This window comes from Cydia splendana, chromosome 2 (assembly GCF_910591565.1).
Source record: "Cydia splendana chromosome 2, ilCydSple1.2, whole genome shotgun sequence".
NCBI lineage: Eukaryota > Metazoa > Arthropoda > Insecta > Lepidoptera > Tortricidae > Cydia > Cydia splendana.
The window spans coordinates 15,523,492-15,536,218 of NC_085961.1; the positions used below are offsets into that span (position 1 = coordinate 15,523,492).

Below are 12,727 nucleotides of genomic sequence, written 5' to 3' on the forward strand. Positions count from 1 at the left end.
ATTGTGATAATGCATAGTTAAAATTTTTGTTTAAAATAAGAAGGTATTTACTTTAAAAATATGGTACTTCAATTCTATTGATGTTCTAGATAACTGCATGTCGCGCAAAAGTGCGTGTTTGACGCGGCACTTACGACCTTTTATTAAGGGTTTTTAAAGAAAACTCAAAAATGGCTCAACCGATGATGTTCAAAATATTGTCTTCTGTACTCTATTATACGGCTAATCTCCCGAAATGTTTTCATATTTTTTCTGAACTTTGGTTCTAAAGTTATAGAGAGATAAACATTATTTTGGCCTTTCGAAACGGTTTTTTTCCACAAATATTAATTTGATACAAAAATGTTCTTAGAAACATTGCAGTAAAAAGTAACCTAAAATTAAAACTACCTACAAAACTAAAACTAATACCTAAAAAAAATATAGAACTACCTACAAAACTAAAACTAAACCTAAAAAAAAAACCTAAAAATCTATATCTAGAGAGGGCCCCTGGGGCATAGTGCCAAGAATGCTGGCAGCATTTCCTCGCTGGATCGCAACGCTTATGCGTTGAGCGAGGAAGCTGCCAGCTCTTTTGTCCCCAGAGACCTCAACAAGCCGTTTCGACAAATCTGTAAAGAGACTCTGAGCTCCCGGGCCCCACGGACCGAGGGTCTCGACACCGAAAGGGATAAATTTGTAATTATCGTCGAGACCCCCCCCCCCCCCGTATTTACGCCTTTTGAGGGACTCGGCAGCTTCGGCAGCGGCACCCGCTTTCTTTGTGGTACCGTGAAGGTGAGACGGTGCCAGTGTGTCCACACAGGTCGCGTCCCACACTAACACTCGTCCCATCCTCCACGGAATCAGCGACATACCATCCGGTCTCTTGCCATCGTCCCGGGCCATACCGGTCGGCTCGAGTATCGCTGGCACGTTGACGGTGACAAGAGACCGACGGATAATGTCATTGAGCGCGGCGTGACGTGACAATCGCCCCGCGCTTCGCTGGCAAGACAGACCATGACGCCCCAGCTGGTCCACATCACTCCCACAGTGGCATTTATGCGGTGCACAGATTGGAACCCCCAGGCGCAGCCCAACTGCCACACGGAGGGTGTTTCCATCTAAATGAGTGCCAGTATTGGGCGAGGGATATGCGTTGAGCCAGTGGCCAGCCTCCCTACACCCAACTGCGATCAAACGGGCGCGTTCAGCTCCTTCGCTGTTATCTAAACATGTGGTATAAGTTAATTTCGATAAGGCGTCATCCCAGCTCCTCTGTGATTTTAGATTATATGGAGGGTCTTGTCCCGGGCAGGCAGACAGCCAGGCATTTCTAGCATCGTCCAAGCCTGTGACCTCATAGTTTGTGGGTAAAACCCTTAGGATTTTTCCTACAAGATCAGCAGAGCTGTGGACAGACGATAGAAATGCCGGCAGTGATACGCTAGAAATTCTGCGCAACCCCAGCCCGCCGTATCGAACAGGTAGCGATGCTTGTAACCACGATTGATCGGATAGCTATTGCAGTTATTTTTAAAGACCATTTTAATGATGTGCAATACGTTGGTGGCTTCTGAATTTTTTTTTCGTGACAATTAGTTACATGTATGGAGTGCCCCTCTTAAAAATACATTTCTTATAATTTTGAGTACTTAATCCAGTAGCGGCTTCCATAATACACTTATATTTCAAATTTATATGCCCCTTTCAGCACTCTAAATAGTTTATACCCACCAATTTGGGTATAAACGAGTAAATACGGGTATATTGAGTAAATACTGAGTATTTACTCGGTATTTACCCATGAGTATTTACTCACTACCCATCTCTAATCGAAAGCATACAATATTTTTTATGTATAGAACTTTATACAATAAGTATAAAGGCAACATATCAAAAACCCGGGTGGACAGACCAAATTTACTGAAACGGAAAAGATTGCAATGCAAAAATCTGTTGCTAAGTGCGATGATAAGTTAAATCCCTACCTTATTAATAGTAAATAATCTAATAAGCGCTTAAAGTTATTAATTTGTATAATTTGGTATGTTATCAAAGTAACCCCACACCTTAAAAATATATATAAGTAACTTAAAAAGTACATAACAAATATTTTATTTTTTATTTTTTACGGGCTTATTAGCGGGTCTACTTTAGATTGTCAGCAAAAAACGAATGGTTTCAAAGTAACCCCATTCTCAATATAACTTTGATCACGTTGTTTTTATTTATTTGTGCAAAAATTATAAGTCCTAATTTATTTTATTTGGCAGGCTGAAAAAGAGAAAAAAACCGATTATTATATTTTTATTTCATATTTTTACATATATTAGGATCGTCAAAAAATGGTGCCAAACTCTAAAATTTATCAAAGTAACCCCGGTTTACGGTAATTATAATGAGCCTACTCACAAAATTTCTCGAGAATGGGCTTCTGCGACTTGTAGAGGAAAATAACCGGACAGACGATCATATGAAAACATTTTCAAGCTGAAATGAAAACGCTTCGCTCGCGCTTCGAGCTTGCTCGATCAATAAGATACTTAAAGCCAGTCTATTAATTTTACAATATTTAAAATATTAATAGTAAAATACATAAAAATACAGACATTATACATAAAACGTAAAATCAATAAAAATGTTATATAAATGTGTCATGGTACGGAACCTCCGGTCTACGCGTCCGACTGGCACCTGGGTGGATTTCATCACCAAAAATTTCACCATACAAAAAAATATTTTTGCTTTAATGTTTAATTTAACACGATTCTAGCTGGGTAAAGTAATAGGGGGCTGTATATTGAGGATATTTATGGTATTTATACAATCATTTGTGGCTTATATTTGAAGTTATCGCTTTCGGAAAATAAAAACGCAAGATGGTGATGACAATCATGGTATGGTAATGACTCTTTTATAGACGCTAATGACACTGCATGTACGGTAATGACGATTTGGGAACTAATTTATATATGTATTAAAAACGTATTAAAAAAACAAAAACTTTTTTAATTGTAAGGCTTTAGAACTTTAATAAACATTACAAATAACATGTTTTTGAACATAAGACTAGCTACATAAATTATTTTTAGAAAATTATAAAAAATACATTTTATTCATATAAATAAATATATAACAAGTATTTTTATTGTATAATTTTAAATAATTTATATTCCGAAATAGGCAATTTATGTATTCATTATTTTTTTTGGGTATTTCAATGTTAAATCATATTAACAATATTGTACTTTTATTATCAGTTTAAACCCGCATCTTCTTTTATCTACTGCATAACTTGGTATTTATATCATATTATAAAATTGCTGGCTTACCAGTGAGCTTAATTTTTATGATTTATTAGATAGATAGATAGATAGATAGCGTTTATTGGTAAAAAGTAATATTTTACATGTCAACAGTTAGATGTACAGTTCATCAGTATTTACATAGTGCGATAAATTTCACTTCATTGTAATAATTTAAGTAAGTACTTTAATCAACAAAAGTCATATACTTGTATACATTCAAACAAATTAAATTATTAAAATAATATACATATGTCATATCTATAATTTTATTAAGTATCTATTTATCAGATTACAATTTAGTTTACAGATGTTGGTTGTTCCCTGTGAGGAATTCATCGATAGTGTAGTAAGCTTTTTCTAAGAGCAGCTTTTTTAAATTACGTGCAAATATTTGGTCACTGGCGGAATCAACTATTACCTTAGGTAGTGAATTATATAATTTGGGTCCCATGACACCGAGCGACTTTCGAAACTTTGCTAGCCTATATCTCGGAACAAGTAGCGGGTTTTGTCGGCGAGTGCTTCTAACATCAGTCCGAGTGAGGGTTATATAACTATGTAGATTTTCCCTTACATGTGTGCAGGCAATTTGTATATATATCATACTTTTTTTTTTGATAATTTGATTCATTGCATAAGTTTGTATTTTTGTTGATTTATAAATTAACTTTAAAAATAGCTATAATGATTTAAATCCATATATATATTGTTTAATAGCTAAACATTAATATATAATCAGTGTTTTATAAGTTGCAAGACCCCTACTTGTAATGCATGTCATAAGTTACAAAATGTTAGGTATTGGGTCCGGTGACTACCCAATGTATAATTATTAATTGCTGTAATTATATACATCAATTAATATAATATTATCAAAAAACATAAGGCCATTACGATAGTGAGCCAGTACCGTAGCCTATGGTCACTTAAAACTTAATATATGTTGCTTGTTTAAATACTTTGTTTTAACACGACTAAAATGCAATTACAGACTCTAAGTTGCACGATTTACATTATTAGATAATAAAAAATAAACATTTGTATGTACTAAGTTCTAAGTAACCTAAATTTTGCCTACTTCAGTCAAAATGTTATTTAAAACTAACCATCCTCTAGTGTGAAAAAAATAGTCATATCTTCTTCTACATTTATTCTACATTTATAAGGTAGACATTATATAGTGTTAGAAGACATAGAGAACGTTTTTCAAACATACAGCTTAATTTCATAATGAATTATAGCAAAATAACTAGAAAAGTTTCTGAGAACCGTCATCACCATACACATGAAATCATCACCGGTCGTCATTTTTTTCCAGTGATGATGGGTATGGTGTTGACGATTTGAGAGTTTCTTGTTTTTATTTCTAGAATACGAATAATAGTAGTTAATGTCTATGCTACACAATAAACTTCATGTATAGAATAGAATAGAATAGAAAATATTTATTTGCTTGAATACGTAACAATCAGATCTTATAATAAAAATAGTTAGACACAGTATTCAGTCGACTCAACATCAACATGCAAAATATTTACAAAATCGTACATTAAGGTACTAATTTACTAATTATTAACATGCATTCATTAAAACAATATAGTAATAAAACAATGTCAATGAAATTAAAATTTTAAAAATAAAAGTATTATGATTATGATAGATTTAGTGAAAAAGTTAATTACATATATCAAATACAAATCGGCAATTGTCATTTTATACATTACGTTTTAAATTTCAAATAATCCTTAACACTATAAAAACAATGTTCATGTAGCCATTCAGTCAATTTTACTTTAAATACTTTCCCATTCAACATTCTCAGCTCTTTGGGGAGGTTATTGAATATTACAACACACATATTAAAAGCATTTCTCCTACATATATCCGAAGTACAGGCTGGCTGGTATAGTAGATGTTGGTACTGAGCCCGGAGTTGCCTTGCAAACATTTCCTCGCGCTTTATAAAGTACTCCGGGTGGTTTATTGTAAAAAGACATACTTTTAAAATATACATACAGGCTAGGGGGAGTATGTGAAACTTTTGGAAAAGAGGTCTGCACGTGTCATCAAATTTAACGCCACCCAATGCTCGTATACAATATTTCTGGATAATAAATGCCCTCTGGACGTCAACAGAATTACCCCACAGTAGCAGGCCGTAATTAAGGGTAGATGACACATATCCATGGTAAGCTGCTAACGCAGCTTGAGTGGAAATTGTATTTTTAAGATTTCTTAGAGCAAAAACAAATCGCACTAGTTTAGAACATACTGCATCAATATGACCTTTCCAGTTTAAATGTTCATCAATAATCAAACCTAAGAATTTGGCACTATGAGATTCTACGATTGGAGTATTATTAAGATTAATAGTAAGATTCACAGTTAAATTTGAATTATGATGATGAAATTGTGTAAACATAGTTTTATTAACATTAATATTGAGGTCATTACATTCTGTCCATGTATTAACATCTGCTAATGCTTTATTTATGTCCGATTCATAAGTATTCACGTCAGTTCCCTTTACAATTAAGGTAGTATCATCTGCAAAAATTATACACCTTTGCGATGTTGATTGTGGAAGGTCATTTATATACAATAAGAATAACAAAGGGCCCAAATTACTCCCTTGTGGCACCCCTGTCCCATTGACACGACCATGAGATCTAAACTTTATCTTTAAAAGATTGTTCCCTTCTGTGATCATTCTCGCAATTTCCGTGCACTGTGTTCGGTTGCTCAGGTAACTTTTCATCCAATCTAGAACATTACCTCTGATACCAAGGCATTCAAGCTTGGAAAGGAGTTTCGAGTGATTTACACAGTCGAAAGCTTTGCTCATGTCAAGAAATATACATGTGACTGGTAATTTGTCATTTGTAGCCTCTGATATGTCCTTGATAAATTCGAAGCAAGCCAGTTCAGTTGACCGCTCTTTACGAAAACCAAATTGGTCTGGTGATAGAATGTTATACATAGTTAAGTAATCAGTTAGTCTCACAAACATAGCCTTCTCCATAACCTTTGAAATAACAGGGACCAAAGTAATAGGCCTATAATTATTTGGGTCTTTTCGGTCGCCTTTCTTAAATAGCGGCTTAACAATTGACAACTTTAATTGTTCAGGAAAAAGACCTTGAATAAATGAGAGGTTAATTAAGTGCGCCATGGGACGGCATAAATATAAAGCATTACTTTTAAGTAAGATGGTTGATATGTCGTCATAGCCACAAGACTTACTGTTTTTCAACGACATAATCAGTTTAAACACTTCTTGGTCATCAACAGGCCGTAGAAACATAGAGTTAGCATGATTGTTATTGCAATTAATTTTATAATGAGGTCCATTAAATGAAACATGTTTTTTTACTATATCTATGAAGAAGTCGTTAAAAATATTACAGATGTCCTGGGGATTATTGTATGTCATATTATTATAAGTCAAAGAATTAATATCATTGTCATGGTCACTACAAGAGCTACTATTATTAATCAACTTCCAAGTCGCTTTGCACTTATTTTTGTTCGATTGTATGTACTGATTACTGCGCAGCTGCTGAGATTTATGTATACATTTTTTCAAAGTTCGGCTATACCGCATAAAATGAGTTTTATTATATTTATTATCATTATTTTTGTGCCTACAGATAATATATAACTTACGTTTTACATTACACGATTTCTTTATTCCTTTAGTAAGCCAATTTAATTTCTTACGCCGGTTGCTCACCCGTACTTTTATTAACGGGAAGCAAAGATTAAAGAAGAGGCACACCAAATCGTAAAATATTGTAAAAGAGTCCTGTGCGTCATCACCGTTTAATACATCCGAAAATGATAGAGCCGCAAGGCTCTCCCTAAACTTACGTACATTGTCACTGCTATAATCTCTTTTGTATTCAAACCAGGTAATAAACGACTTAGTTTTCTTTACATTAAAAGTCAGAAATTGGGCAGTGTCATGGTCGGATAAATAGAGACTGCGAGTAAAGGCTTCTACTTGTTTAATGTTTGAAGCTATCTGATCAAGACATGCATTCAGTCTAGTTGGTGTGTTTATATGAAGTTCAAAGCCATTACTTAATAGGGTGTCCTTAAGATCTTTTGCAAACGATGTTTCCTTTAAAATATCAATATTCCAGTCACCACATAATATTATTTTTTTCTTTTTAAATTTAGTAGTTAATTGAAAAAGCAGTTTGTTAAGTTTGTGGAAGAATAATCCTATGTGGGCTTTGGTGTTCTCTGGTATCCTATAAATAACTATAACTACATATAAGGTCTAATCCTAGGATTTCTGTTCCGCAGCATTCAAAAAAGTGGGCTGAGGCTAATTCAGACAAAAATGCGATCGGTTTAACCTCCAGTGATTTTCTAACAAGAATAGCAGTACCACCTCTACCTTTCTCTCTACAATAAGATGACGCTAGTTTTAAGTTGTCGAATTTAATATTATCTCCACAGTCAACTTTCACAAAAGTCTCACTGAAGCACAAAACATCAATATCTCCTTCGTTATTAGACAACTCCTCTAACGTTAGTTGTACTAGATCGAGCTTACTTAACAACCCTCCAATATTTTGATGCATAATTTTAAATTTGTGTGTTTCCGGGTGATATCTAATTTTCTTATGCACGAAAAAACTCTGATGACCTATGAGGAGAGTTTTTGCCTGCATATGGGCTTGAAGAATGAAGCGATCTGTTATTATCCGTCTGAATTATCGTTATGAGATCAGAAATATCATGAAAAACCTCCCTCATGCCACGGCTATTAACCCTACCCGAACTGTACTTAAACATACTATAGTCATAATTAAGATTGCGGTTGCTGTCAAGCAGGTATGCATATTCATGTTCATAGTTATCAGTATACAATAAATGGTTAAATGTTTCCAGTCTCATGTTATACACCCTGCAGTAATTATTAAGTTTAAATGTTGGAGAACAAACAATTATATTTGTATGTTGCAGGCTCTCCAAACTTTTCCTTATGTTAAGAATTAAATCAACATAATTTCTTGTTTCTTTAAAATCTTCCTCGCCTATGAAAATTATACAGTAATCTTGCTTTGTGAAGTTCATCAGTTTAGTTCCTAAGTTTTGTAGCAAGTAACATATGCCAGCGGCCGGGTACAGGTAGTGGCACAGATCATATTCGGGTTCCGTCTATTTGGCATAATTTTTGTGACCCGAAACGCATCTGGCATAACCTATTTGGCAGAAATGTTTTTCGACGAATGTTATATTTGCAGAAAGCTTCAGTTTGTATAATATGCAATAGCCCGAATGTTTGCAAGTCCGAATCTTAAATAGACTACTACTATCATGGCCGAATTTTGATACGAATAATTTTATTTTGCGTTTGTTTAAATGTCCGAAATGTGATTTGCATAATCTGTTTACCATAATAGGATTTAGGCGAATATTTACATCGAAGAAAACGTATTTAGATTCTTTCTATTTGGTATAACTTGTATGACCTAAAACGCATCTGTCATAAGCTACATTTGGCAGAATGTTTTTCGACGAATGTTAAAATTAAAGAAAGCGTCAGATTGTATAAAATCCAAGTCTAATTTATATTTAACAATGCATTAAACACCTAAATATGAGGCTGACTGACTCATTAACGCAGAGCCGTACTTAACTAAAAGCTCTGCCTACGTTTATAATTCGTAAAAAAAAAAAACATTATTATTGTATTTTTGAAACTTTGGGTGGGAACATATTATTGGCATTTTCGATGTATACAGATTTTTAGCTCACAAAACAAACGAAAACAAACTGTGCCAGAAAAGTGGGTTAGGTTAGAACTGCGTCCAGCAAGAAAACGAACTGTTGTCTGAAAAGTGGGTTAGGTTAGGTTAGAACTGCGACCCCCAAGAAAGCGAACTGTTGCCAGAAAAGTGGGTTAGGTTAGGTTAGGACTGTGACCCCACGAAAACAAACTGTTGCCTGAAAAGTGGGTTAGGTTAGGTTAGAACTGGAACCTCACGAAAACGGACTGTTGCCTGAAAAGTGGGTTAGGTTAGGTTAGAACTGCGACCTCACGAAAACAAACTGTTGCCTGAAAAGTGGGTTAGGTTAGGTTAGAACTGCGACCCCACGAAAACAAACTGTTGCCAGAAAAGTGGGTGAGGTTAGGTTAGAACTGCGACCCCACGAAAACGAACTGTTGCCACAAAAGTGGGTTAGGTTAGGCTAGAACTGCGACCCCACGAAAACAAACTGTTGCCTGAAAAGTGGGTTAGGTTAGGTTAGAACTGTGACCCCACGAAAACAAATTGTTGCCAGAAGTGAAATTATGAGAAAATAATAGTTGCGAATTGGGAAAAATTCGGCGAATTAATTTCCGCCAAAAAATATTCGGCCTACAACATAAATATATGATTTTTGCAAGTATGCAAAACATTTCTATGCCATAAGATTTTATGCTTGTATTACTTTATGCTTAATGGCGAATTATGCAAAAATAAATTATTACAAATAAAATTATGCGAAATGAAACAGATACCAGGTCTCGATTCGGACATTAAATTTATGCCAAAAGATACTTCGATCAATAAAAATTATGCATAGAGTATGTATGCGCAACAATCCAGTACCAAGTGAGTTTATGCTAACAGTATATTATGCCTAAAGTTATTATGCACAATAGAATTATTACAAAAAAAATTATGCCAAAGATAGGGGAACCATCATATTCTGCACCTAATTTGTAATCAGCGAGATTAGTAATTCGGTTATATATATTATTACTTAATATACAAATTTTATTTTTCTTTGGAGCTGTTACCTCTGGATTGTGACCAGTAGCGTCATCTAGCGAAGAACGTGGAGAGTTAACTTCGTTCAGCGGTTCCGTGGAGGTTCCAACAGTCACTGGTTGCGACTTCGGCGATACAGTAGTGAGGGTGGGGATAGGGGCAGTCTCCATAGTTGGCGCTTGTGGTGGCAGTCGATCATCGTTTTTTACATAGTCATTCTTATTATTCAAATTGAAGTTGGTTTTTGTGTGATCTTGATCAACATCGCTATCATTTAGAGTAAGATTTAGTTTTGACTTTACTAAGCTCTTTTTACGCTTTTTTGCTAGACGGGCTGTAGTTTGCCATTCATTTCAATAATTATTTCTAATATATCATTTGTAACTTTTTTAAACCAAAGCATAACGGTGATGATGCTCTGTTGTGACAAACTACGTTTTACAAATTTGTTCGTAATATTTCTCACGATTCAATGATGTGACTTTATAGTGAAATCATTTTTGGCATTCTATATTAAAGTGAAAAATAGGGCAAGGACCTTTAGCGGTATTTCGTTGTTCATACACAGAGATAAGCTCACATTGACATTACCATGACGGTGTTGACGAATATTCGTGACAAAATTTTAAATATTTTTAAATGTACTTTCTCGGTGAAGGAATTATTGCATATTTTCCCATGTGTTAAACAACAACATGGAAAAGATATAAGTAAAAGAAAAATCGCAATCGTACGATAGGTATGCTATAATTTTCACTGCAAACAATAAGGTTCAGATTTTTCCGGTAGACGGTGATGATTTTAGACACATAAAACATTTTACATAAAAAAAACTATTAAGTTATTGGAGATGGTAATTGAAGGAACATGAAGATAATAGTTCTTAAAAACATATAAAAAAGTTGCAACTCGCACAACCTACTAGTTTTTTTTATAAAGACCGAACCATAAGTTTTCGCAGGATTTTGAAATCCACCCACCTATGTACCTTATAATTTCTCTTTATTAGATTAGGCCTATTTTTTTAGTAAATCATTACCTGCTTACCACTACTTACCTTCTACATTACGTACATTATATAAGTATAATCTCTTTTAGTAGACATAAATACTGTGAAAACTTACATATTTTATATTGATTTCTTATTATAAAATACTTAATTACATCTTAATGTTTAAATTAGTCTCAACTTAAATACACCATAAAATAGCCACTTATTTCCATTACGTGCCAAAATCTTAGGATAAGTTTAAAAGGTACCTACCAGAAGATTAATTTTACTCTCCAAAACTTTTAAAAGGCTTTTAATTGCCAGCGCCGGTCAATATGGAAACTTTCTTACGAGTGTTCTGCGAAGATTTGAATCTAGATAATGGCTCGCTTTCATTTTATACCAGTAGGAAGCTGCATTTGTTATGAAAGTAAGATGAAGATGATGATGAGCAGTCTTCTGTAAATCTTCTAGATATTTTGACTTTCAATACAAAAATGTTTACTGGAAACTTAATAGGGACATTTGTTTCGTCAATAAAATTATCTGTCGTTCAACAAAGTAAAAATGCGATATCAATTCCACGCGAGTGAACGGATTGAATGAACCGACTCAGTGATAATGTGACAAAGATATCTCGTCGGCACGTCCCAGACTAAAAGAGCTTGGTAGGAAAAAATAAACCATATTTTGTGTCACATTTATAAGAAATACTCTTGTTTATCAGTCGTTTGCATGTAAGTTAATGATATTTTAATACAATACATGCAAAACGCTCCAATTTTTGTGTCCTTAGTCAACAAGGAACCCTTGGGTTTGCGTCAGGTCCGTCCGTCTGTATGTGCGTACGCGGTATTTGTTCTCGTTAAAACTAGAAAGTCGTCAACACTTGAAATTCTTAATTATTAGAAAACAGCTTCATAAATAGCTTTTTTTCCCACAAAACTGAAATTAAATACCATGAAAATTTTAAATTGTTTTTAAGTTGGTAGGTTGGATATTTATGCGACTTGTAGGTAGGTACCTATATTTATCTGCGTGTCGCATGTCATTGTTATTCAAAATCGGAATAATATATTACACGTATTATTATGATGAATCTGAAAAAGATTTCGGTTTATTTCCTGCTTTGGTTTATCCCCTTCCTTAAAAACCCTCACATCACTGTCAATTAAGTTTGCTGGAGATTGTGATGCGAGTTACATGTTTTCTGTTACAAATTTCAAGACTGTTTAAAAGTGGGGCTTAAAATTATTTATTTGCATTTAATAAATAAATGCAGATTTGCATAAACTCAAACTCAAGCATGAATATAATGCAAATTAACGCAAACAAGGAGTATACATATAATACATATATATTATAAAATAAATATGTACCTACCTATAAATAGAGTAGGGTTCCGTAACATACAATTCTGGGATGGAATTATTTGATTGTAATTACAAGTAACTTAATTAAAACCAAAAAACTACTTTGCTAATCCGCGAAAAGATAACGTGTTAGTCAATCAGTGCTAACCCATTATACTTACTTGCGTATTTTTACATGCAATTAATATTCCCACCCTCCCACCGCAAAAATAAATACGCAAATAAATATAACAAACCACCACCAAAAGAATAATACTCGACACGTGTTTCGCCTCTCTACGAGGCATCTTCAGG

The 12,727-nt window shown here is 34.1% G+C and overlaps 1 long non-coding RNA gene across 1 annotated transcript; it reads right to left on the reverse strand.

Annotated features, from left to right (window-relative positions):
• Positions 1-769: 769 nt before the first annotated feature.
• Positions 770-1,502, reverse strand: LOC134799402 (uncharacterized). Its single transcript, XR_010145402.1, has 2 exons — positions 857-1,502; positions 770-821 (listed from the first exon to the last, which is right to left on the reverse strand). It is a non-coding gene; the product is annotated as an uncharacterized LOC134799402 (long non-coding RNA).
• Between the last annotated feature and the right edge of the window lie 11,225 nt (positions 1,503-12,727).